The 27,456-nt window shown below is 36.0% G+C and overlaps 1 protein-coding gene across 3 annotated transcripts in view; it reads left to right on the top strand.

Annotated features, from left to right (window-relative positions):
- Window positions 1-27,456, top strand: part of SLC25A21 (solute carrier family 25 member 21) — a 493,157-nt gene that overhangs the window by 137,411 nt on the left and 328,290 nt on the right. Inside the window, exons 1-2 of one of the 3 annotated variants that reach the window (XM_032344080.1) lie at window positions 7,438-10,811; window positions 11,407-11,451. The exons of 1 other annotated variant lie outside the window; for it this stretch is intronic. The gene's annotated coding sequence lies outside the window, so the exon portion shown is untranslated. Of the gene's footprint in view, window positions 1-7,437; window positions 10,812-11,406; window positions 11,452-27,456 lie in introns of those variants that run through there. One more of the 3 variants, XM_032344081.1, reaches the window with a different exon arrangement.

Here is a 27,456-nt window from a genome sequence, read left to right as displayed (position 1 = left end):
CCAGTAATTAACATGGCCTGAATTGCAATTTGTCAGTCTAATTCAATTCAGCAAATACATTTAAGGACTATCTAGTATATGTTAATTGCTGTGCTATGTTTTGAGACTCAAAGGTGTGTAAAACATGGTCCCTGTCTCTCAGGAGCTCTCAGTCTGTGTAGGCAGGGAGAAAGCAAACTCATACCATTACTGTAATACAATATGGTTAAGTGCCAGATCAGTGATGGGGGTGGGCAGGGAGGCAGGAAGACAGTGTTTTGTGAGAGTACACATAAAAGAATTGTTAATTGGAAGTCAGGGAAGTACTGTTTGAAGTAAGTGTAAGCAGAAGTAAAAGAGTATTTGGAAGGGCATTCTGGAGTTTTGGCATTTGTTATTTACATTTGAGATTGTAAGTGCCAAATAAGTAGAGAATTAAAGCTCTTGCATACAAAGGCAAAATAGTTTTAGAGGAAAGTTAATTTACTGATGAATCAATAGATGGAGAAAAGAGAACCCATTGGTTTTAAATTTCTTTGCTATTGCTAAGGTAAGTTAGTGCTGCTTCTAACAGAGGAAGTAACTGTGAACTCTTGACCAAAGGTGCAAGGAAATTGGATCTTTTTAAACATTGATTTTTTTTTTTTAAAGGTCCCTCCTGAACTTCAGAGATGGAGCACCAATTTAAAACAAACACACCATTCTTAAACATGGGTGCCCAGTTGTGCCCTAAGGCTTTTTTCTTCCATTCAAAAGTTCAGTCTGAAGTTTCCTGGCAGCACAGGAAAGTCCCTACATAATAATCCATGCTAAAGAAAATGTTGACTTCGGAACACTTTTGGAATAAAGATTGACAGTGAGATCCCTTCCAAAAAACCAGCTGCAGCAAAGATTGTTAGAGAAAGTCCCTCAGGTTTACACTAGAGGAGCAAAACTGTCCTGGAAGTGGTTCAGCCTGTCGGTAGTCACAGTAATCAAAAGCAATGTTTGAAAGTTAGGGTGGTAGCCTGGAGAAGTGATACTGGAAAAGAAAAAGGACCTTATAGAGAATTACATAAAATTGATAATCATACCTGTATTAAGTGTTCCATTAGGCTATCTTCTAAAACCTTTTTTAGTTTAATAATCATGTGCTATTATTTTTATACTCAGGGGAAAATAATGACTAACAAAAGCATTTGCTGAGAGTAGTTTGTCTAGAAGTGACTTGTCCCAATCCATTCATTTTCCTCCTTCCTTTAGGATGAGTTTGTTTTCAGAATAATTGGTCATAGTCATCAGGTTATTCCCTGAGACCATAGAACTAAGTAAAGGCAAGTATCATTCCAGATTTTATTAATTCATGATTAGAGTAACATTTTAGGAGGATTAATTGGCCAAAGATCTGGGGGAAAACTCAAAATGTTTAGACAGAATGAAATAGTAGTAAGCTAGGGTAGAGGAGATAAATCCTGTTACTAGAATCCTGTGATGGTGTCTTACATAAAATTGATTCTTAGAAACATTCTGGTTTGGAATATTGAATTACCTTCCCTATCCCTATTTTTCTTACTATTGTATTTCAATAAACATTTGGTTCAACTTGAACATAATGTTATTTTTTTTATGAGGAACATTTAAAACCACATCATGTTGATTTTTAATAATGGAAATAAGCCAGAGTAAATTTCTTAATGTGATCAGTGTTGGTGTAGTATGTGTAATATTCTTATTAAAATATAAGTTTTTATATAATTAATATGCCTTACATTCTCCTTCGTATCATTTTTAATGATTATTTTAAGTGAGACCTGTGCTATACAAAAAGTAATGGCAATTTCTCAAAATCCTTTTACATCATCCATGGATTTCTAGAGGATTTTTTTTTTTTTTGAGTAATAAGGGCAAATAAAGTTCTGTAAGTAAATAAATTCTCATGAGCCATCTAATTCTCAGAGGTTTATTTTAAAAATACCACCCCTACCTTTGTCATACAACTTTATCTTTTTTTTTAACTTTTTAATTTTTTTATTTTTAAAGATTTTTGTTTATTTGACAGAGAGAGAGAGAGAGATCACAAGTAGGCAGAGAGACAGGCAGAGAGAGAGGGGAATCAGGCTCCCCGCCAAGCAGACAGCCCAATGTGGGACTCGATTCCAGGACCCTGAGATCATGCCTGAGCTGAAGGCAGAGGCTTAACCCACTGAGCCACCCAGGTGCCCCCAACTTTATCTTTTTTAGGGTACTCTATTCCATTTAGAAATCTTATCTCCAATGAGGCATTAGCCCAGCTTATTATTGCTTCTGATACACTCTGCTGGGCTTGTTAAAATCCCTTGAGAATGTTCTTCTGAGGAGAAAATCTCCTTTGGAGGTACTTTCTCAGTTTTTACTATTTCTGGACCTCCCTATTCTGTATCAGGGCACAGTAGTTACTGGAGAAGTTAACAAAAACACAAACTGTGTTATAAGCTCTTTTCCTGGAATTTACTTTGGTATCAAACTTTCCTTCCTCCTCCTACTTCCAGCCCCACCAATTTACAGGTTGTCCCAGTCTGACTCAAGCAGGGATTTAAAATCTGTTAGAGAGCTCAGCCTGTTGATTTATAGAGTTGAAGTCTGCACAGAGGAATCATCTGTAATGGGATTCTTTGCTCCCTGGAGAGACATTACATAGCAAAGCTGTAAATTACTGAAGAAATAGAGGAGGAGGAAGGGGGGCAGTATGCTCAGTAAAAATAGGATATACTATTGATCAGAGCAGTTGTCTTTTAACTTTTTATTTTTCACCATAAAATTAAGTGGGAAAAAGGAGAATAAGTATTTAAGAAATTGAGTGTACTGTATTTATTGTCCCATTTATTTACTTAGTACAGGATAGTTTGTATAAGATTTGTTTGGTTTACCAGTTGTCTCCAAGTAAATTCTTGATTTTTTTCACCAGGGATTTATTTATAAGGCATTAATTCCTTTAAGTCTATGGGACCATGTATTTGAATCTAATTTGTGACCAGGAATCATCACAATCAGTCCTTTGCCCTCTGCATTATCCCTGAAGCTAACTACAATACTGGCTTGATCAGAGTGATGTAAAAGGTATAGGTAGTAATAGAAAGTTCTAAGTGAAAATGTCCTAAATACATTGCCAGTCAATGAGACTAGCCAACAGAGAAATAGATGACCTCAGGAAATGTCTGGCTTAACAAATGTATATCTTTAAATTGGAAATCTAATTATTTGCCTTAGATTTGTACTGCTGGGAACCTAATGCAAGACCATGTTAAATAAACTTATTATTTCCGTTTTTCATTTAACCTGTGGGTTATAGTATGACCAATCTGTTTTATATCCTCAATCAACAGATGATTGTATTTGGTAATAATTTATCAAGAATAAAAATCTGTTTTTGAAACTAATCACCTCATGTTAGGTCTGCCCTTTTTCAAAACCACCATCTGATATTCATTTTGTCTGCAAGACAAACATACTGATGAAAATGCATATACCACAGGATACAGCCAGTGGAATGAAGCATTTCCACTCTTTGTATATATTTAGAACATTTTCTGTTTTCCCAACAGATGGACCAAATTTTAGTATTAAAGAAAAAAATCAATTTTACATAGTACAAACAAATTGAACAAGCACACTGTAGAGTTCTAATTACTTGGTAACGGAATGTCCAGTGGAATTTGGGGTCAAATCAGGTCATATATAAATTCTGATTTTTTTTTAAAGTGACTTTTTCATATTTACTGGGTTTTTTTTCCAGATTATTGGATGAATTTCTAAATGGAAAATACTGAATTTCATGTATTTTCTAAGTCTTTTAAAAATCTGTCAGTTTAAGGGCTTTTCTTTATATACAAGTGTCTTGAAATGTTTTTGTTTTTCTCTAAATCATAGAACTTACTGTGTAAAGTTTACCAAAGTGACACATGGATTATAAGTCTCAAATCTTTTTCTATTATTATTTAGGGCAAATGACTCTGCTCCAGGCTCTGTAAACTAGCTACATTGCTAGTAAAAGTCAGTCACAATTTTGTTTCCAGTTCCTTTGGAAAGTTCCTAAAACTACATTATTTTTAAAAAGTTAACCTCTTAAAATGTAATAGAATGTATACGTATTTACATGTATTTTTGCCTATATATTCATCTTTAATTAAAAACTAATTTATCCCATATTTTGGATGGTATTGTGTATCTTTACTAATGAGGGGACTTAGGGCTATAATTTGTTTATTAGAAGGTAGTCTAATATTTTCTCCTCTTCCTCCATCTGAATTATAAATCTAGTATTTCTTCATTTAAGTTGTCTGTGGCTCTCCAGTGTTCATAGGACAAAAGTCTCCTTAGTCCTTTACCACCTGGTTGTATCTATCTTTCCAGCCTCATGTCCCCATTTGGCTAAATAACCCTTTCTTGTTTCCCTCCTCAAACCCCAAATATTACAGTCTTTTGGAATTTGACATTCTTTTACATGCTTCTGTCTAGCTTCACCAATTGTCCCCTTAACCTGAAATGGCCTTCCTCATTTCCTTTCCTTGCTCTTTCCTTTAAGTTCAGGACTTAATGCTATATTCTAAGAGGTCTTCCTGACTTTGCAGGCATGATTCATAGTTTCCACTAGCAATGCTATCACTACGCTTTCACTATGGCTGTGTTGCATAGAACTTGCAGATTATTAGGAAGATAAATGCAAATAAGTAAAAAACCAACCTCAACTTGTGTCAAGGGATATAAAGGAAATGAGTAAGGCACAATGAGAAAGAAAGGTAGGAGTAGGTTACTTACTGGTCAAGGAAGGACTCTTTGAAAATGGCATTTAAGCTGAGACTGAAAATATAGAAGGAGCCAGCCATATAAACATAGAAGGAAAAATGTTTCAGGCAGAGAGGCACATACAAAGTTCCAAGATGAAGAAGAGACTGATGAAGAGATTGGTGTATTTGAGCACTAAGAAGGGTTCACTTAGCACAAGTATATTAATCGAGGTATAGTGGCATGAGATAAGGTTGGAGAGCTAAGTGGAGACCAGATCAGGTCAGTCTGTACCACTGAAGGCTTTTAAGCAATGGAATGTCTTGAGTATATTACCTCTTGATTATGTTTCCTGAGGCTGTGTGGAGAATAGATTGGAGGGGAGCAAGATCTGGGCAAGAGATAACTTTCAAATGGTTCATCCTGGGATAAACCCATGACTGTCTTCAGTGTAGTTACTAATAGCTGTATTTCTTAAACAGTTCTTTTGAAATCTAAGTGAGGAAATGTTTGACAATAATATTACTATTGCTGTTACAATAATAATGCCATTGGTTGGAGAAGTAGTCATTGTTGAGATAATGCATATTGTGTAGGCTGAAGAAAGGAGATAGTTTTTTTGTTTTTGTTTTTGTTTTTGTTTTTTAAGGAGATAGATTTTAAGTGCAAAGTGATACCACGAGGGTTTTAGACATGGAGAGACATAATCCCAGTTGTGTTTGCTGGAGTGGAAGAGGGTGACAGTGATGGCGTGGGGGTGATCTACATTGGGGTGGGTATGTGGTATGGTGAGCACTGTGAATTGTGTAAGACTGAAGAATCATAGACTTATACCGCTGAAACAAATAATATATGTTAATTTTAAAAAGGAGTATAAAAATAGATTAGGAAATTGCAAGAGTAGAGGACAACAAATTAATAGGAAGCTATTGTCAAAATCAGGCGAAACTGATGGAAACTTAGAAGGGGTAATGGCGGTGGTGACAATGAGAAGTACACAGATTTGAAGATTAGGATTGGATTGGAGGTAAAGAATACAAAAGAGGAAGATGTCCTCGTTTCTTGAATGAGCAAGTGATAGAGGTGTTGTTTAGTAAGATAGTGGACAGTGTTGGGGAAAAGAGAAGTAGTTCAATTTTATAGACATTAAATTTGAGGTATTGGGGAACCTCGTGGCTCAATCAGTTAAGTGTCCAACTCTTGATTTTTGCTCAGGTCATGATCCCCAGGTTGTGGGATTGAGCCCCAGCATCCAGCTCCGCAATTATTTAAGAGCCTGTTTCAGATTCTCTCTCTCCATCCCCCTCTGCTCTCTCTCTCTTTCTCAAATAAATAAATGAATCTAAAAATAAATAAATTTGAGATATTTGTGCTTAAATATACCTATGCATATATGTATTTGTAAATTAGTGAAAGAGTATGCTATAGATAATTCACTAAAAACAAATTTTGGGAATTCTTCCATATCTGCAATATAGGTTTACTTCATTATTTTTTAAAATTGCATGATACTATAGCTATACAATAATTTAATCAACAGATTCTATATATGGTCATTATTATGGATATGATTACATAGTTTTACAAGTATTTCTGTAGGATACATTTTAAAAAGTAGAATTGCTGGATCAAAAGCTATGCACATTTTGGTTTCAGAAAGAAATTGCCACCCTTGAAAATAACTGCACTATTAACCATACATTAGAATGTCAGTTTCCCTACCATTGGGGTCTGTCAACTTATGTTATATTTTTCAGTTTGGAAGGGAATGTGTTATCTTTTTTTTTTTTTTTTTTTTTTTAAAGATTTTATTTATTTATTTGACAGAGAGAAATCACAAGTAGATGGAGAGGCAGGCAGAGAGAGAGAGAGGGAAGCAGGCTCTCCGCTGAGCAGAGAGCCCGATGCGGGACTCGATCCCAGGACTCTGAGATCATGACCTGAGCCGAAGGCAGCGGCTTAACCCACTGAGCCACCCAGGCGCCCAGGGAATGTGTTATCTTGGTGTTACTTTCTTTTACCTTCTCCTGATCCATGATGTTGAGCATGTTTTCGTATGTTTATTAGCCATTCCATTTTTTTTTTTTGGTTTTATGCGAAAAACAAATGAAATGGTTCTAGAAATGGAAAAGCAAATAACGTTCAGATATTCAAGAGAAAGAAAATGAGAAAGTAAAAAATGAAGGAAAGAAGATAGATAATGGGAAAAAATAAAGGAAAGAAATGGAGACCTAATTATTATTTATCTGTCTGTTTGCTATTGGATGACTTACAAGATTTTGGAGAGTGGTTGGTGGGGTGAGGGTTAAATAATAAAAATTACCAGTTACGCTTTTTGTTTGGGAAAGTTATATGTTAGCAAAATATTAAAGATAGCTTTGGGGGAGGTATTTTAGAGATTGTTGTTTATATATCTTTTTATTGTGTTCAGTTAGCCAACATATAGTTCATCATTGGTTCTTGAGGTAGAGTTCAAGGGATTCATTAGGTATGTATAATACCCAAGATCCAGGACACCTGGGTGGCTCAGTGGGTTAAAACCTCTGCCTTTGGCTCAGGTCAAGACACCAGGGTCCCTGGATGGAGACTTGCATAGGTCTCTCTGCTCAGCGGGGAGCCTGCTTCCCCCTCTTTCTCTCTGCCTGCCTTTCTGCCTCTCCGTCTGTCAAATGAATAAATAAAATCTTTAAAAAATAATAATAATAATGCCCAAGATCCATGTTTAACATCTGGTTTTGTTATTTAGATATTAAAAGACTTTTGAGAAATCTGCAAATGCTCAAGAAACATCAATGTTTAAAATAAAGAAAGCTAACAAGGAGGCTGGCAAAGTTTTCTTTCCCTTGGAGCAGCCCAGTTTACTTCACAGAGAAGCTGTACTTTGCAGGCAGCTACAACAGTCACAACAGACCCAGTAAGAGGTTGCACACAGCCATGTGTATCCTGTTCTATTAATAAAGGAAATGTCAACTAAGACACTGGGGATTAGACACAACTAATTTTCTAAAATGCCATTGAGTTGATCTTTATCTGTAAAGCCAACACAGACGTATGAATAGTTAAAACGAGCTCTTTGCCTCTCATATTTCAGTGGGATGAAGCCTGGTGTTTTATTTCACACCCGTAGAACAGCAGGTCTGAATGGCCAGAAATCTTTAGAAATCATATTTGTTGAAGCTGTTATTTTCAAATACTACCCAAATTATTAGGGTTTCTGGAGTGTATATATTTTTAATTAAAAAGCAATTTAACTTTTGTTTAACTGGACTCTGAGGTCCACATTCTGCCACTACCCTCCTTAAGAAGTTTGATACCGTGCTCTCAGAGTTGCAGGTTCACAGTGGTTGGACCAAGTTGGCATTTCCCCAAAGCACACTGGCATTTTTGAGACTGTTTATGATCAAATCAGTTTTGTCATTCTGACATTAGGAGTGACAAGCTAAACACAGCCCAACACTGTGGATTCTTTTTGGTGACCCTTCTAACTTCAAGAACCAACTCTTTTGAGGACATTTTACACTGAATGTCCTAAGTGGTTGGTCTGTTATGAAAATTGAGTCCTTTAAGCCAAATAACTATTATTAAAATGGGGAAAGTTGGCTACCACACATATGCAGACACTATTCTAAAAATGTTACATGTATTAAATGATGTAATCATTTCATGACAAAAGAAGATGGAATCATGAAATAGCTTTTGACTAAAATTTATCAAAATTCTAAAAAGTATTAAAATTCTTTCTGTTGATGCTTTAAAATTGAGATTAACTTTTCTGTGATAATCAAGAGTTTTTTACTATTTCTGCATGTATAGTTTATACTATTTGTAGGCATGTTAGTACTCAGACATATAATTTAGCTTCTGATTTCCTAATCATCTCATTTTAAGGGTGGTAGATGTAGAAGTTGCAGTGTTAAATTTTTCTCATAGTAGGTTATTTGCAGGCATAGGGAAATATGGGAGTTCTATGTGAAAAGTACACATTTGAGGCATCAAGGTAATATAAAAAAGAAATTTGGTAGTAGTGGCTTTTAAACTTTATTCCTAAATATTACTGCTATATTCTCATTATATAGACTACACATTGTGCTGTCTTCTAACCTCAGCAGTCATGTAAAATAATAGACTTTTGGATTTAGTGTTTTTGATTTCACTCTTTGTACATGGTCTCAAAGTCCAGACAGGTACATGGTGGTCATTTTACTGAAGCAGGGACCTGAAGTGCTTGTATGGCACAGGAGCAAATCACTTTACTCAGGGAGTAAGTCCAACAGCTACTCGGCCACAGCTTCTCAGGAGACTTGATTGTTCCTATCAAGGTATCACTATATCATAACTCTTGTGAAGAGTAGAAATTTGGTTTATTTGTGAAAAGTAGTTTGGAGAAAAAGCTAAGAGCTAGGTAGTGAGTATGAGAAGAAGTGAAAATGTAAAAGCCTATGAAGAGTGATGTTTATTTATTTAGCCACGATTAAGGTATATGACCAAGCCTGTCATATGCCTCACAGAGAAATAAGAAATGGTATCTAAATCTGTGCTGGGAATGTTCTAGCCAAAGGAAAATTGCTCAGTAAGTAAGAAATTTTTAACAAAATTGAAAAGGCAATGGGATTTTGGGGGGGGTCATTTTTGAGAATAAATGGGTTTCTACCGATCAAGCCCTTGCAACAGTGTCTAGTACATAAACACCATAGAAGTATTGGCTGCTGTGATGATTGTGATGATAGTGATGATCATGATATGACCCTAGATGGCACCATGGTTTGAAAGAAAACCAAGGACCACACTACATGCATTTCCACACAGCAAATATCAAGGGTCTCCCAGTTAGCTCAACTGTTATCTCCCAGTTAAAACAAGTATGTAAAAGTAGAATGTTTGATGTGGTTGTTGTTGTTGTTGTTTTTAAAGATTTTTTATGTAATCTCTACATGCAGCATGGGGCTTGAACCCACAACTCTGAGATCAAGAGTCACATGCTCTACTGACTGGTCAGCTAGGTGCCCCCTTTGATTGGTTTTATCAATTTATTCCTATAGAAGTTCTCATAACCTAAGAAGACAAATATCTCTCTTACTTTTTTTAATTAAAGATTATTTATTTATTTATTTATTTATTTATTTATTTATTTGACAGAGAGAGAGAGAGCAAGCCCAAGCAAGGGGAACTGCAGAGGCAAAAGGAAGAAGCAGGCTCCCCACTGATCAGGAAGACTGACACGGGGCCCAGGACCCTAGGATCATGCCCTGTGCTGAAGCCAGATGCTTAATTAACTGACTGAGCTACCCAAGCACCCCTCTTTTACTTTTAAGTTATCTAAGTTAGAGTCACTGGGAAAATATGTGTACAATTATAAATAACTTACTATGGGTATATAAACCAAATGAATTTAGAATGTAGGTGTATTTAAAAAGAGCTTTTTACATATTTTAAAATATTTTAGAGTTTGGTTATTTCTTTAGGTTCTGTCTGGAAAAACCCCCTCTCTCTCACACACACAGAGAAGGCAAATTCCTTCTCTGACCCCTAAGCCTGAGTCCATGTTCTCTTCCTCACCAAAGCCTCCCTGGTTCTCTCAGACCCTTACACTCTTCCTTTCCCCTGCTTCTGCCACTGTACCAGAGCCTGCTTTGTTGTGGCAATTATACATATACCCAAGATTGAAAAAAAATTGTATTTCTCTCTTACTGCTAGACTGCAAGCCTGTTGAGGAAGAAAGTAGGTCCTCAATAAATTATGTGAATGAATTTTATATCATTTCACATCTGACAGTAGAAGTTAAGAGAGACCTAATGTTTCACACAATGCAGATGTCAGCCAATGGCCGTATCAGAAAGAAAAGGTTTCTTTTCCCACCTCAAAATGGATTTTAAGTTCTGAGTTGATAGCACACAGCTACAGCAGAGGAAAATTGTTTCTGTAAAATGTTTATTGAGTATCTATTGCATGTCAGGTACTATGCTATTAGCTTTCGCATATTTTATATTGTTAAATCCTCACAATAACTAACACCTTCATGTATGCTCTTGAATTTTCCCAATTTTCAGATATTGAAATTCAGGGTAAGAGCTGCAGTATGTTGAAAGTCACAGGTAATAAATGGCGGAGTAAAATTGGAACCAGATGTTATGATTCTAAGTTGAGTTTTCTCCCCACCATTGTACTCAAACCAGAATTTTAATTCTTATTTCACTTAGACTAGACAATTATTTGAGCTCTAGAGACAGTTTTCACACTGTGTCAAAATTTCTTAAGTTGTTAAAACCTACAAAGCTATGATATATTTCCTGAGCCCTGTCTCTTCCCATGATCTATAACTTGGATTTATGGTTGATTTTGCCAGTCCTATCCTGTCTTTTAAACAGTAATGCCTGAACTAGTTGGACCACTGAGAGTGTAATGTCAGGACATCAATCTACTGGTAACATTAATTGAACAGTCTGTGGTGAGGCTGTTGCTTTGACTGGAGTGAAAATAAGCTGCTTAGAGGGTAACAGATGAGTCAGAGGATTTTCATTACATTTATACACTGATTCAGAGATGTCACTCATTATGGTAAGGTAACATTTGGGGACAAAGGGAAGCTTCCCCTTTTGTTCTTTTCTCCCTTTTACAGATCTTTCCACATTAAGATTTTTCTTATTAAGCCAAACTAAGTTTTTTTTTTTTTTTTTTTTAATCCTTTAGCATCCCTCCTTAATTCCAAGGAAAAGCATTAAGACTGCCATTGGGGTAAGTGAAAATATTGGCTCTGAGCAGCTGGTGGTGTGAAATTAAGGAATAGGGGAGAGAAACAAGAGTGGGTGTGGTAGAAAAGGAAAGAGTTAAGAGAAGGCTTGTGTTTGCCCTACTGTGCTCATGCTTTCCTGGGCCCTGGATTCCTGTTGCATGTTTATCTCCATTTGTCGTTCACTGGATTTCTTTGGTCACACAAAACAAATACTGTTTTAGAAACAGTGAAATACATATACAGCCTTTTCATATAAAATTATTTTGTTTTGTAAAGTTCTTTACCTAAATTCACCATAAAATAATTTCTTTGAGAGAGAAACTTTAAAGAAGGAGAAAAAATAGTATTTAACCAAAGCATCTCTCTTCTTTAGCATCATCTTCTAATTGATGATGAACTGTACCTCTTTATGAACCCTCTGTATTACACCAGGTAGTTAAAATTGTGGGATGTTGTTCTAGCAGGTGGATTGGGTGGTTGTAGTAAACTGTCATGAGATGAAGTTAAAAATCAATAGCAGGTTCAACTGTAGGAATATCCTAAACTTACTTCCTCCCATATACAAACACCAAATCTACAGCTATATATGAATCAATCCTCTTCGAAAAAGACCTAAAAACTAGTTGAAGAGGTCTTCCACAACAAAAAATAAAAGGGCTATATTGATGTGGATATTAGAGGCAGAGGGGGGTTTTCTGGAGGGATATCACAAGTATAGAGATTCTCTCTAGAGAGTGAGGAGTTTGCATCCCACATCAGATACCAAGACCCTTGGGACCTACCCTGGAAAAATAGCTCCCCAAAACACCTGGCTCCAAAATCTAATGGGGCTTATTCAGGAGACCCCAAAGGCTATGGGGAACAAAGTCTGTTCATAAAGGGGTTGTATGCAGGATCACTTACCCTGGGAGCCAGTATAAAGGCAGCAGTTTGAAAAGTGCCTTGACTGTTTGTTAAGGAGATTCATTAGCTGATCTCCAAACATCTATGGGAGATGCAGGGATCTGGTAGGACTTCCTTTGAGGAAAGAGGTGTTGATGGATGCCATTTTTGCATGCTTACTTCACTTTGCTAGTGCCAGTAGCCTTGCCTCATCCCCACACTCTCCTCCAGCCCTACTAAAGGCAAAACAAAAACAAAACAAAACAAATACAAAACAAACAAAAAAGCAAAACAAAACAAAACCCATCTTCCAACCAGGAATACTCTTATCATTTATAATTGAAGGAGACATAAAGACTTTTCCAGATAAGTAAAAGCTGAGAGTTTATCACCACCAAGCCAACCTTACAGTAAATGTTAAAAGGGACTTCTTTAAGCTGAAAAAAAAAGGCACTAACTAAAAATTTAAAAAAAAAAAAAGTGAAAATAAAAATCTCACTGGAAAAGGCAAACATACAGTAAAGGTAATAGATTAGCCATTTATTAACCTAGTATGAAAATTAAAAAAACAAAATTAATAAAATTAACTATAACAATAAGTTAAGTGATACAGAAAATAAAAGGATTTAATATATGACACCAAAAATGTAAAACATGGATGGGGAGGTGAGGATGAAAAATGTAGTTGTTAGAATGTGTTCAAATTTAAGTTGCTGTCAACTTAAAATAAACTACTATATAAAGAGACCATTATATGTGTACCTTATGATAATCACTAAGTAAAAACCTATAACAGATACACAAAAGATAATAAGAAAAGGATCTAAACATAACACTAAAGACAGTCATCAAACCACAAGGGAAGAGAGCAAGAGAAGAAGAAGGTACAGAGGAGAACTACAAAAACAGCCAAGACAAACAAACAAACAAAAACCAGTTCACAGAATGCCAGTAAGTACCTACCTATTGATAATTACTTTAAATGTAAATGGACTAAATTCTCCAACCAAAAGACAGAGTGGCTGAATGGATTAAAAGAAAAAAAAAAAAAAGACCCATCTATGTCTGTCTACAAGAGACTCACTTCAGAGCTAAGGACACACAAAGACTAAAAATGAAGGGATAGAAGAAATTCCATGTATATGGAAACGAAAAGGAAGCTGGTATATCTGTACTTATATCAGACAAAATAGACTTTATGACAAAGACTAAGAAAAGACAAAGAAGGACATTACATAATAATAAAGGGCCCAATCCAACAAAAGAATATATAACGTTTGTAAATACTTCTGTACCTCACATAGGCGCACCTAAATATATAAAGCAAATGTTAACAGACCAAAAGGGAGAAATTAACAGCAATATAATAATAGTAGTGGACTTTAATACCCCACTTATACCAATAGATAGATCATTGAGACAGAAAATCAGTAAGAAGTCTTGGCCTTAAAGGACACATTAGGCTAGATGGACTTAATATGTATAGAATATTCCATTCAAAAGCAGCAGAATACACATCTTCTCAAGTACACATTCTCCCAGATAGATCACAAGTTAGGGCATAAAACAAATCTCTGTAAACTTTAGAAGACTGAAATAATACCAATTATTTTTTCCAATAACAGTGGCCTGAAATTAGAAATCAATTACAAGGGCACCTGGGTGGCTCTGTTGTTAGGTGTCTACCTTCAGTTCAGGTCATAATCCCAGGACCCTGGGACTGAGCCCTGCATGAGGCTTCCTGCTCAGCAGAAAGCCTGTTTCTCCCTCTCCCACCCCCACTGCTTGTATTCCCTCTCTTTCTCTCTCTCTCTCTGTCAAATAAATAAATAAATTCTTTGAAGAATAAAGAAATCGATTACAGTGAACTGGAAATGTCACAGATATGTGGAAATTAAACAATATGCTAGTGACAAACCATGGGGTCAATAAATATCAAAGGGAAAATAAAAAATACTTTGAGACAAATAAAAATTAAAATATAACATTCCAGGGCGCCTGGGTGGCTCAGTCATTAAGCATCTGCCTTCAGCTCAGGTCATGATCCCAGGGTCCTGGGATGGAGCCCCATATCGGGCTCCCTGCCTGGCGGGAAGCCTGCTTCTCCCTCTCCCACTCCTCTGCTGCGCTCCCTCTCTCTTGCTGTGTCACTCTCTGTCAAAAAAAAAAATTCCAAAATTTATATAGGATGTAGCAAAAGCAGTTTAAAGACGGAAGACATAGCAATACAGTCCTAACTCAAGACCTCAAGAAACAAGAAAAATATCAAATAAACAATCTAACTGTATATCTAAGGAAATTGAAAAAAAAAAAAGCCAAATTTAGAAGGGAAGAAATAATAAGGATCAAAGTGGAAATAAACAAAATAGAGACAAAAAAAAACCAATATAAATGATCAATGAAACTGTTGAACTCTATTTTAAAATATTTTAAAATATTTTAAAAAATGAGAAACTTCTAACTAGACTCACCAATAAAAACGAGAGGCCTCAGATAAAGTCAGAATCGAAAGAGAAGTTATAACTCATACCACAGAAATATAAAGGATCATGAGACTACTATGAACAATTATATGCCAACAAGTTAAACAGCCTAGAAGACATGAATAAATTTCTAGAAACTCTTCCAAGATTGGATCATAAAGAAACAGAAAATCTAAATAAACTATTGCTAATAAGGAGATTGAATCAGAATTAAAAAGCCCCCCAACAAAGAAAAGTCTAGGACCAGATGGCTTCACTGATGAATTCAAAGAAGATTTAATACCTGTCCTTCTCAACTCTTCCAGAAAACTAAAGAGAAGGGAACCCTTCCAAATGCATTTTATGAAAAATGAGGCCAGCATTACTTGGTATGAAATCCAGACAGGGACACCAAAATACAGAGAAAATTGTGGACCAGTATCCTTGATGAATATAGATGCAAAATCCTCAAAAAAATATTAACAAACTGAATTCAGTAATACATTAAGAAGATTATACACCATGATCAAATAGGGTTTATTCTAGGGATATAAGTATGTTCAACATCAGCAAATCAAGCACTGTAGTATGCTACATTAACAAAATGATGAATAGAAATCATATGATCATCTCAATAGATGCAGAAAAAGCTTTTGACAAAATCCATTTATGGATTATCCGTTTATGATAAAACCTTTCTACAAATGAGTATAGAGGGAAACTACCTTGACATAATAACATAATAAAGACTATATGTGAGAAACCCACAGCTAACTTTATACTCAGTGGTGGGTATAAGGAATAAAAGAAGGATGCTCACTCTCACTACTTTTATGCAATGTAGTATTGGAAGTCCTAGCCACAGAATTAGGGGAAAAAGGGAATGAGAGGGATCCCAATTGGAAAGGAAATAAAACTGTCAATATTTACAGATGCCATGATCCTCTATGTAGAAGAAAGACCTTAAATACTCCATATACACACCAAAAACAACCCTGTTAGAATAAATAAACTCAGTGAAGTAGCAGGATACTAAATCAATATACAAAAATCTGTTGCATTTTTACACACTAATAACTATCAGAAAGAGAAATTAAGAAAAGAATCCTTTTACAATTGCATCAAAAGAATAAAATTCTTGGGAATAAATTTAACCAAGGATGTGAAAGACCTATACACTAAAAACTATGAAACATTTATGAAAGAAACTGAAGAAGTGGGGCACCTGGGTGGCTCAGTGGGTTAAAGCCTCTGCCTTCGGCTCAGGTCATGATCCCAGTGTCCTGGGATGAAGCCCCACATTGGGCTCTCTGCTCAGTGGGGAGCCTGCTTCCTCCTCTATCTCTCTGCCCACCTCTCTGCCTACTTGTAATCTCTGCCTGTCAAGTAAATAAATAATAAATCTTAAAAAAAAAAAGAAAAGAGCTGTGGGTGTTCTCCACTGATATTAAAAAAAAAAAAAAAGAAAGAAAGAAACTGAAGAAGACACAAATAAATGAGAAAATAGTCCATGCTTATGGATTGGAAGAATTAATATTGTTAAAATGTCCATACTACCCAAAGCAATCTACAGATTCAGTATAATCCCTATCAAAATCCCAATGGCATTTTTCACAGAGCTAGAACAAAGGATCTTAAAATTAGTATGGAACCATGGAAGACACCAAATAGCCAAAGCAGTCTTGAAAGGGAGAACAAAGTTGGAATTATCACACTTCCTGATTTCAAACTATACTACAAACCTATGATTATCAAAACATTATAGTATTGGCATAGAAACACACATAGAAAACAGAACTAAATAGAGTTCAAAACTAAACCCACACATATGTAATCATTAAATTACAACAAAGGAGCCAAGAATACACAATGGGGAAAGGACAGTCTCTTCAGTAAATGGTGTTGAGAAAACTGTACAGTGACATGGAAAACAATGAAACCAGACACTGTCTTATACCATACACAAAAATTAACTCAAAATGGATTAAAAACTTAAATGTAAGATCTGAAAACATAGATCTCCTAGAAGACATAGGCTCCTTGACATTGGTCTTGGGATTGAATTTCTAGATCCAACTCCAAAAGCAAGGGCAACAAAAGTGAAAATATATAGTGGGACTACATAAAACTAAAAAACTAAAACTAAAAATCTTCTGCACAACAAAGGAAACCATTAACAAAATGAAAAGGCAACCAGAGCTCCTGGCTGGATCATTAAGTGGAGCATGTGATGACTCTTGATCATGGGGATATGAGTTCAAGCCCCACATTAGGTACAGAGATTACTTAAAATCTTTAAAAAAAATGAAGAGGCAACCTACTAAGTGGAAGAAGATTTTCAAAAATGATGTATCTGATAAGGGTTTAATATATAAATATATAAAGGACTTATATTAGTCAACACCAAAACCCCCAAATAATCCAATTTAAAAATGGGCAGAAGACCTGATGAGGCATTTTTCCAAGGAAGTCATACAGATGACAAACACACATGAAAAGGTGCTCAACAGCCCTAATCATCAGGGAAATGCAAATCAAAACCACATTTAAATATCACCTTATACCTGTCAGAATGGCTAGAATCAAGAAGACAAGAAATAACAAGTGTTGTAGAAGATGTGGAGAAAAGGAACACTAGTATACTGTCAGTGGAAATGTAAATTGGTTCTGCCACTACAGAAAATAATATGGAGGTTCTTTAAAAAATTAAAAATAGAACTACATATAATCCAGCACTTATACATCTGAGTATCTATCCAAGGAAAACTAGAACACTAATTTTCAAAGATATATGCACCTCCATGTTTATTGCAGCATTATTTACAATAGCCAAGATATAGAAATAACCTAAGTGTTCATGGATGAATGGATAAAAAAATGTGTGAGTTGATATATATGTATGGTATACATATCATATATGTAATGGCATATGTGTGTGTGTGTGTGTGTGTGTGTGTGTAAAACAGAGTACTACTTAGCCATCAAAAAAGAAGAAAACCTTATTATTTGCAACAACATGGGTGGAGTTTGAGGTATTATGCTAAGTGAAGTAAGTCTAATAAGTCAGAGAAAGACAGTGCTGAATGATTTCACTTATATATGGAATCTAAAAAAAAATGAACAAAACGCATAGATACAAGAACAGATTGGTTGTTATCAGAGGGAAGCGGGATTGAGGGTGGGCAAAATGGTTAATGTGAGTCAATTGTATGGTGATACATGGTTATTTAGACTTATGGTGATGACCACTTTGTAGTATATACAAAAATTGAATTACGTGGTATACCTGGAACTAATATAATGTTGTAAACCAATTTTATCCTAATAACAATAATAATAATAATAATAATAATAATAAATCAATGGCAGAGAAAGTGCCTTTATACTGCTGTGGTTTCAGTTGTTGCAGTAGATTATATGAGTTTTGGGCACCATATCCTCTATTCCAATGACTGGACACCTCCCCTCTCAATCTCCTTTGCCAGGTTCTGCGGGGTTAGGGTAGCATCAGGACTATTTATCTAACCTGTAAGCTTTTTTTTTTTTAATTAACATATAATGTATTATTTGTTTCGAGGTACAGGTCTATGATTCATCAGTCTTACACTAGTCACAGCACCCACCATAGTACATATCCTCCCCAATGTCCATCACCCAGCCACCCCATCTTCCCCCTCCCACCTTCCCCTCCAGCAACCCTCAGTTTGTTTCCTGAGATTAAGAGTTTTTTATGGTTTCTCTCCCTCTCTGGTTTCATCTTGTTTCATTTTTCCCTCCCTTCCCCTATGATCTTCTGTCTTATTTCTCAAATTCTTCATATCAGTGAGATCATATGATAACTGTCTTTCTCTGATTGACTTATTTCACTTAAGCATAATACCCTCTAGTTCCATCCACATTGTTACAAATGGCAAAATTCTATTTTTGATGGCTGCATAATATTCCACATATATATATACATATATATATACACACACACACACACACACACACACACACACACACACACTACATATTCTTTATCCATTCATCTATTGGTGGACATCTAGGCTCTTTATTTTGTTTGGCTATTGTGGACATTGCTGCTATAAACATTGGGGTGAATGTGCCCTTTCAGATCCCTACATTTGTATCTTTGGGGTAAATACCCAGTAGTTCACTTGCTGGTCATAGGGTAGCTCTATTTTCAACCTTTTCAGGAACGAACATAACTGTTTTCCAGAGTGGAAAACAGCTTGCCTTCCCACCAACAGTATAGGAGGGTTCCTCTTTCTCCACATCCTCACCAATATCTGTCATTTCCACACTTGTTAATTTTAGCCATTCTGACTGATGTGAGGTGGTATCTCATTGAGGTTTTGATTTGTATTTCCCTGGTGCTGAGTGATGTTGAGCACTTTTTCATGTGTCTATTGTTCATTTGGATGTCTTCTTTGCAAAAATGTCTGTTCATGTCTTCTGCCAATTTCTTGATTAGATTATTTGTTCTTTGGGTGTTGAGTTTGATAAGTTCTTTATAGATTTTGGATACTAGCCCTTTATCTGATATGTCATTTGCAAATATCTTCTCCCATTCTGTCAGTTGTCTTTTGGTTTTGCTGACAGTTTCCTTTGCTGTGCAAAAGCTTTTTATCTTGATGAAGTCCCACTAGTTTGTTTTTGCCCTTGCTTCCCTTGCTTTTGGTGATGTTTCTAGGAAGAAGTTGCTATGGCTGAGGTTGAAAAGGTTGCCTATGTTCTTCTCAAGGATTGTGATGGATTCCTGTCTTACATTAAGGTCTTTCATCCATTTTGAGTCTATTTTTGTGTATGCTGTAAGAAAATGGTCCAGTTTCATTCTTCTGCATGTGGCTATCCAATTTTCCCAACACCATTCATTGAAGAGATGGTCTTTTTTTCCCATTGGACTTTCTTTCCTGCTTTGTTGAAGATTGATATACCATAGAGTTAAGGGTCCATTTCTGGGTTCTCTATTCTGTTCCATTGATCTCTGTGTCTGTGTTTGTGCTAGTACCATGCTGTCTTGATGATTACAGCTTTGTAATAGAGCTTGAAGTCGGGAATTGTCAGCTTTGGTTTTCTTTTTCAACATTCCTCTGGCTATTTGGGGTCTTTTCTGGTTACATACAAATTTTAGGATTATTTGTTCCAGCTCTGTGAAAAATCCTGATGGTATTTTAATAGGGATTGCTATTAACTCTGTAGATTACTCTAGGGAGCATAGGTATTTTCACAATATTTGTTCTTCCAATCCATGAGCATAGAACGTTTTTCCATTTCTTTGTGTATTCTTCCATTTCTTTCATGAGTACTTTATAGTTTTCTGAGTACAGATTCTTTGCCTCTTTGGTAGATTTATTCCTAGATATCTTATGTTTTTTTAATTGTAAATGGGATCAACTCCTTAATTTCTCTTTCTTCTGTCTTGCTGTTGGTGTATAGAAATGCAACTGATTTCTGTGCATTGATTTTATATCCTGACACTTTACTCAATTCCTGTATGAATTCTAGCAGTTGTGGAGTGGAGTCTTTTGGGTTTTCCACATAAAGTATCATATCATCTGCCAAGAGTGAGAGTTTGACTTCTTCTTTACTTATTCAGATGACTTTTATTTCTTTTTGTTGTCTGATAGCTGAGGGAGGACTTCTAGTACTATGTTGGATAGCAGTGGTGATAGTGGACACCCCTGCTATGTTCCTGAACTTAGGGGGAAAACTCAGGCTTTCCCCATTTGGAATGATATTTGCTGTGGGTTTTTCATAGATGGCTTTTATGATATTGAGGTATATAACCTCTTTCCCTACACTGTGAAGAGTTTTGATCAAGAAAGGATGATCTACTTTGTCAAATGCTTTTTCAGTCTCTATTGAGAGTATCATATGGTTCTTGTTCTTTCTTTTACCAATGTGTTGTATCACATTGATTTGCAGATGTTGAACCAACCTTGCAGCCTAGGACTAAATCCCACCTAGTTGTAGTGAATAATCCTTTTAATGTACTGTTGGATCCTATTGGTTAGTATTTTGGTAAGAATTTTGCATCCATGTTCATCAGGGATATTAGTCTGTAATTCTCCTTTTTGATGGAGTCCTTGGTTTTGGGATGAAGGCAATGCTGGCCTCATGAAACAAGTTTAGAAGTTTTTCTTCCATTTCTATTTTTTGAAACAGTTTCAGGAGAATAGGTATTAATTCCTCTTTAAATGTTTAGTAGAAATCGCCTGGGAAGCTGTCTGTCCCTGGGCTCTTGTTTTTTGGGAGATTTTTGATGACTACTTCAATCTCCTTACTGGTTATGGGTCTGTTCAGGTTTTCTATTTCTTCCTGGTTCTGTTTTTGTAGTTTATAGTCTCTAGGAATGCATCCATTTCTTCCAGATTGTCAAATTTCCTGGCTTATAGTTGCTCATAATATATTCTTATAATTGTTGGTATTTCTTTGGGATCTCTTATTTTTCATTAATGATTTTACTCATTTGGACCCTTTCTCTTTTATTTTTGATAAGTCTGGCCAGGAGTTTATCAATCTTATTAATTCAATGAACCAGCTCCTAGTTTCATTGATTTGTTCTATTGTTCTTTTGGTTTCTATTTCATTGATTTCTGCTCTGATCTTTATTATTTATCTTCTCCTGCTGGGTTTAGGCTTTCTTTGCTGTTCTTTCTCCAGCTCCTTTAGATGTAGTGTTAGGTTGTGTATTTGAGACTTCTCTTGTTTCTTGAGAAAGGCTTGTATTGCTATATACTTTCCTCTTAGGACTGTCTTTGCTGCATCTCAAGATTCTGAACAGTTGTATTTTCATTTTCATTTGTTTCCATGATTTTTTTTCAATTTAATTTCCTGGTTGACCCATTCATTCTTTAATAGGGTGCTCTTTAGCCTCCATGTATTAGAGTACTTTCCAACTTTCATCTTGTGATTGAGTTCTAGATTGAGTATGGTCTGAAAATATGCAGGGAATGATCACAGTCTTTTGGTACCAGTTAATACCTCGTGATCCAGGATGTTATCTATTCTGGAGAATGTTCCATGTGCACTGGAGAAGAATGTGTATTCTGTTACTTTGGGATAGAATGTTCTGAATATATCTATGATGTCCATCTGGTCCAGTGTGTCATTTAAAGCCTCTATTTCCGTGTTGGTTTTTTGTTTAGATGATCTGTCCATTTCAGTGAGGAGGGTGTTAAAGTAACTTACTATTATTGTATTATTGTCAGTGTATTTCTTTGATTTTGTTGTTAATTGGCTTATATAATTGGCTGCTTCCATATTAGGGGCATAGATATTTAAAATTGTTAGATCTCTTGTTGGATAGACTCTTTTAAGTATAATATAGTATCCTTCCTCATCTCTTATTATAGTCTTTGGTTTAAAATCTAATTTGTCGGGCGCCTGGGTGGCTCAGTGGGTTAAGCCGCTGCCTTTGGCTCAGGTCATGATCTCAGGGTCCTGGGATCGAGTCCCGCATTGGGCTCTCTGCTCAGCAGGGAGCCTGCTTCCCTCTCTCTCTCTGCCTGCCTCTCTGCCTACTTGTGATCTCTGTCTGTCAAATAAACAAATAAAATCTTTAAAAAAAAATCTAATTTGTCTGATATAAAGATTGCCATCCCAGCTTTCTCTTGATGTCCATTAGCATGGTAAATTGTTTTCTCACTTAAAATCTGGAGGTGTCTTTGGTTCTAAAATGAGTCTCTTGCAGATAGAATATTGATGGGACTTATTTTTTTATCCCGTCTGATACCCTCTCTATTGTTTTAAAAATATTTTATTCATTTATTTGACAGAGAGAGGTACAGCAAGAGAGGGAACACAAGCAGAGGTAGTGGGAGAGGGAGAAGCAGGCTTCCCACCAAGCAAGGAGCCCAATGTGGGGCTCGATCCCAGGACCCTGAGGTCATGACCTGAGCTGAAGGCTGGTGCTTAACGACTGAAACCACCCAGGCACTCACCCTATATCTTTTGATTAGGGCATTTGGCCCATTTACGTTCAGGGTAACTATTGAAAAATACTAATTAAATGCCATTGTATTACCTGTAAGGTGTCTGTTACTGTATATTGTCTCTGTTCCTTTCTGATCTATATTACTTTTAGCTTCTCTCTTTGCTTAGAAGACCTAAGCAAAGGGTTCCTGTAGGGCTAGTTTGGTGTTTGCAAATTCTTTAATTTTTGTTTGTCCTGGAATCTTTTTATCTCTCCTTCTATTTTCATTGACAGCCTAGCTGGTTATAGTATTTTTGGATGCATATTTTTCTCATTTAGCACTCTGAATATATCATGCTTGTCCTTTCTGACCTGCCAGGTCTCTGTAGTAGGTCTGCTGCTAATCTGATGTTTCTACCATTGTAGCTTATAGACCTCTTGTTCCAAGGTGCTTTCAGGATTTTCTGTCTGTGAGACTTGCAAGTTTTACTATTAGATGATGGGTTATTGATAGATTTTTATTGATTTTGAGGTGGGGCTCTCTCTGCTTCCTGGATTTTGATGCCTGTTACAGTCCCCAAATTAGGGAAGTTCTCCCCTATAATTTGTTCTAATATACCTTCTGTCCCCCTTTCTCTTTTTTCTTCTTTTGGGATCCCAGTTATTTAATATTGTTTCATCTTATGGTATCCCTTTTCTCTCGAATTCTCCGTTTTTGATTGAGTAGTTTATCTCTCTTTTTCTCAGCTCCTTTATTCCCCATCATTTTGTCTTCTATATCACTAATTTTCTCTTCTGACTAATTTACCCTAGCAGCTAGAGCCTCCTTTTTTTTTTTTTTTATTGCACCTCATTAATAGCCTTTTTGGTTTTGACTTGGTTAGATTTCAGTTCTTTTATTTCTCCAGAAAGGGATTCTCTGGTATCTTCTATGTTTTTTTTCAAGCCTGGTTAGTGTCTTTATAATCATCATTCTGAACTGTAGTTCTGACATCTTACTAATGTCCATATTGATTAGGTCCCTGGTAGTCTGTACTGCCTTTTGTTCTTTTTTTTTTTTTTTTGAGTTGAGTTTTTCTGCTTTGTCCTTTTTTCCAGAGAAGATGAATGAGAGAACAAAAGAGTAACAACAACATCAGAAAAATATACACCAAAAAAATCAGAAGAGCCCTAAAAATCAGGGGGTGGGATGTGAATAAAGGGGGGGGGAGAATATGATCAGGCTGGTAAAAGAACAGAGCCACACACTAGATTTTGGGTGTATTTTGGTCTGTTAGAAGAAAGTGCCTCCCAAAATTTTAAAGAAAGAAAATCTTACATATATATACAAAAATAAGGGTAAATACAATGAATGAATGGAATATGATTTTAAAGAGGAAAATTTTAAAAAGATTTTAATTTAACTTTTTAAAATCTAATAAGATGTTGGTTTGAAAAAGGAAAGAAGGAAAATTCATAAAAAAAATAGAAAAAGAAAAAATAAAGAAAATTTTAGAAATTAACTATAAAAAAACAAGGAATCATGGAGAAAAAACCATGAATTCTATGTGCTGTATTCCCTTACTGCTGGAGTTTTGCAGTTTCCTTGACTGGTAAACTTCTTGACTGGATGTTCTTGCTGATCTTCTGGGGGAGGGACCTGTTGCAGTGATTCTCAAATGTCTTTGAATGAGGCAAAATTGCACCACCCTTGCCAGAGTCTGCTCAGTTTTACTCTCGGTAGCTTTTGTTCCCTGAAAGCATTTCCTACACCTTTGGAGGATAAGAATGAAAATAGTGGCCTCCCAATCTCCAGCTCCAGAGGAGCTGAGAGCTGGAGGCCTCACTCCGCCATGAGCACTCAGTGAAAAGCAGTCAATCCCTCCTGTCTCCCTGGTCTCCGGCATTCTGTGCTCACCTGGCCTGTGACCGAGCATTTCTATCTCTAGCACATGGCCCCATTTAGAGTTCCCAATCCGAGCAGATTCCTGTGGTGTGCTTCCATGCCCCTCCTCCTGGGGTTGGAAAGGGAGACTCTCCAGATCTACTGCTTGTTGGGTCCCTACTCGAACAGTTGTGGTCCAGCTGTGCCATGGATTGTGGTTTATGGCAACCCCAAGCTGAGAGCCCACTCCTCAGCTCCATCTTTGCAGCTGGCTTCCTTGCTCTATATCTGGGAGCTCTGCTGCACTTAGGCACGCTCAGTCTTTCTGTGACCCTGAGGGAATCTGAGACCACATTGTCCCAATGAGGGTTCCACCCACCACTTAGCCACTGGAACAACATCCCTCTGTGGAGCAGACTTGTAAAAGTTCTGATTTTATGCTCTGCTGCTCTATCACATGGTGGGACCTGGCTGACAGAGGCTCCCTCCCCCTGCAGTCTGTCTTCCCAAATATTGCCTCGGATTCACTTCTTCACATGTCCTACCTTCCAGAAAGTGATGACTTTTCTGTTCATAGAATTGCAGCTATTCTTTTCTTCAATCTACTGTTGAGTTTATAGATGTTCAGAATGGTTTGATAACTATATAGCTGAATTCCTGGGGCCAGACAAAATTTAAGTTTCCTACTCTTCTGCCATCTTGCTTCTCCCTCTAACCTGTAAACCTTTTTTTAATTTTTAAAAAAAATTTTAGAGATTTTATTTATTTATTTGACAGAAAGAGATACCACAAGTAGGCAGAGAGGCAGAGAGAGGGAGGGAAGCAGGCTCCCCACTGAGCAGAGAGCCTGATGTGGGACTCAATCCTAGGAGTCTGGGATTGTGACCTGAGTGGGAGGCAGAGGCTTTAACCCACTGAGCCACCCAGGTGCCCCATAACCTGTAAACTTTTTAAATAAATCTGAACAAAGATAGTTAAGGCAGATTTCAAGAATTTGGTTCAGTAATTCAGAATAAACTCTTGTTCTGGAGCAAAGAATACATGCAGTGATATTTGGAACACCAAGAAGCCTGGCAAATCGGTTTCTTAGTATCTTCCAGTTAGGCTGCTTTTGGATCCTAATCTTCCAGTTTTAAGCTATCTGAAAATCTGCACAGTCCTTTTAGCCTGATGGTTCACTTGATAGTGGTTTGTGACAAATTAAAATAATCAGAAGTAAATGCAGAATCTTCGAGATAATAAAGGTTTTATTTATTTTTAAGATGATGTAAATTAAATTTGGAATATTTTTAAATGTGCCTCTCATATTTCTTTTGTTGAAAAGATGAATGATTATATATATGAATTAACTATCAATAATTTCTTCCCTTGAAGTGTGCCAGTAAAATCAAGATAGAATAACTTTTCTTAACTGAGAAATAGATTCCTTGGGCAAGTTACGCTGAGTGGCCTGAAAGTTCTGGGTTTTTAATGCCAAAATAAGTTCCAAGTGATCAGAGGTAACTTTCAGCCAAGGCTGCTGCATGAGTAGTTTCTGGCAGTGCTACATGTAGTCTGGCCAAGGTAATTTCATGGCCAATTCTTTGAATAATAATGTGTCATCTCTTAAGAGAGACCCTCTACAACAGATAATTCATACTGTCAATTTGGCAACTAACCTCATTATTTCCTAGTAAGTTTTTGTCTCTATTAATCTAGCTTCTTAATCTCCAAATCACTCTCTGGTGTCTTCACACTTAAGTGATTAAACTACTTGGCCTTAGTTGCCATTGTCAAAAAAAAAAAAAAGTAAATGAATTGATTAGTTTCAGGATTATGTCATTTCTTTGTTTCAGGAAATTGTAAAGGGTAGTGTGAATAGTAACCGTAAGAAGTCTTACTGGAAGAAATGGCAAATTATAAAGTATTTAATTTAGAGTTTCCTTTTATGAGTAGTACCATACTTATTTTATTTCTGTGATTCTAAGTCTCCTCACTTGTAAGATCTGACACCAATTTAGTATAGCCCATTTCTTAAAGGGGAACTCTACCATAAAAGATACATACATTCTTTGTAAAATAAACCTGATTTTAGAAATGTTAAAATGTGGGGGGAAATAGAAAGTAACCAGATTAAGGAAATAATTTTGTCTGTTTGTGTGAGATTCTGAGGAAGTGTATTAGGAAATTAACGTTGATGAACAGTAGGAATTTTGCAGGCCGTCTTGTTTTTCCCAGTCAGTATAGTTAATTGTTGAATAGCTGTGCTAAAGGTTCTCTTGTTGTCAGTCCTAGTTTTGCACAATTTTAGTAAATCTTTTCATGGGGACCTTTTTAGCAATTTGCTTAATAAATACATGAATATATATGCTATTATACACATATAAAACATTTTAAGATTGGGTTATAGCTGGAGGTAAAGGGAAAAATCAGGCTGTTATACTTCAAGATAAAATGTCAAAATGCAATTTTTACTGAACATTTTAAGAGTTTAAAAAGTTTAGAAAATGAGGCTGATGACTATTGTTCATCATTAATAAGACATATCAGTAATGGGAAAAGCCCACACTTCCCCAATGTGGTACTGTTTATTATTCAGATATTTAAACATGAGCATGTTTGTTTAAACAATTTACATTGTATTTTATGCCATGGTGTTTATTTTTTTAATTAAATATATTTAGAATAGCGGTGGGCTGAAGCCAAGAAGACAATAAAGTTACCATTGCCTAGCAAATTTTTTTGGAAAACTGCATTGTTATGTACTCAACGAGTAGATAATTGTTTAAGAGAAAAAAAAGAAAAAGTGTTCTAGGGATACAATGACCATATGCTGTGTTAGCTAAGTTAGTTCTGTCTTTGTTTTATGCTATAGTTCTTTTCATTTTGTGTGTAATGT

This window comes from Mustela erminea, chromosome 5, assembly GCF_009829155.1.
Source record: "Mustela erminea isolate mMusErm1 chromosome 5, mMusErm1.Pri, whole genome shotgun sequence".
NCBI lineage: Eukaryota > Metazoa > Chordata > Mammalia > Carnivora > Mustelidae > Mustela > Mustela erminea.
This window is presented reverse-complemented; position numbering and strand designations above follow the sequence as displayed.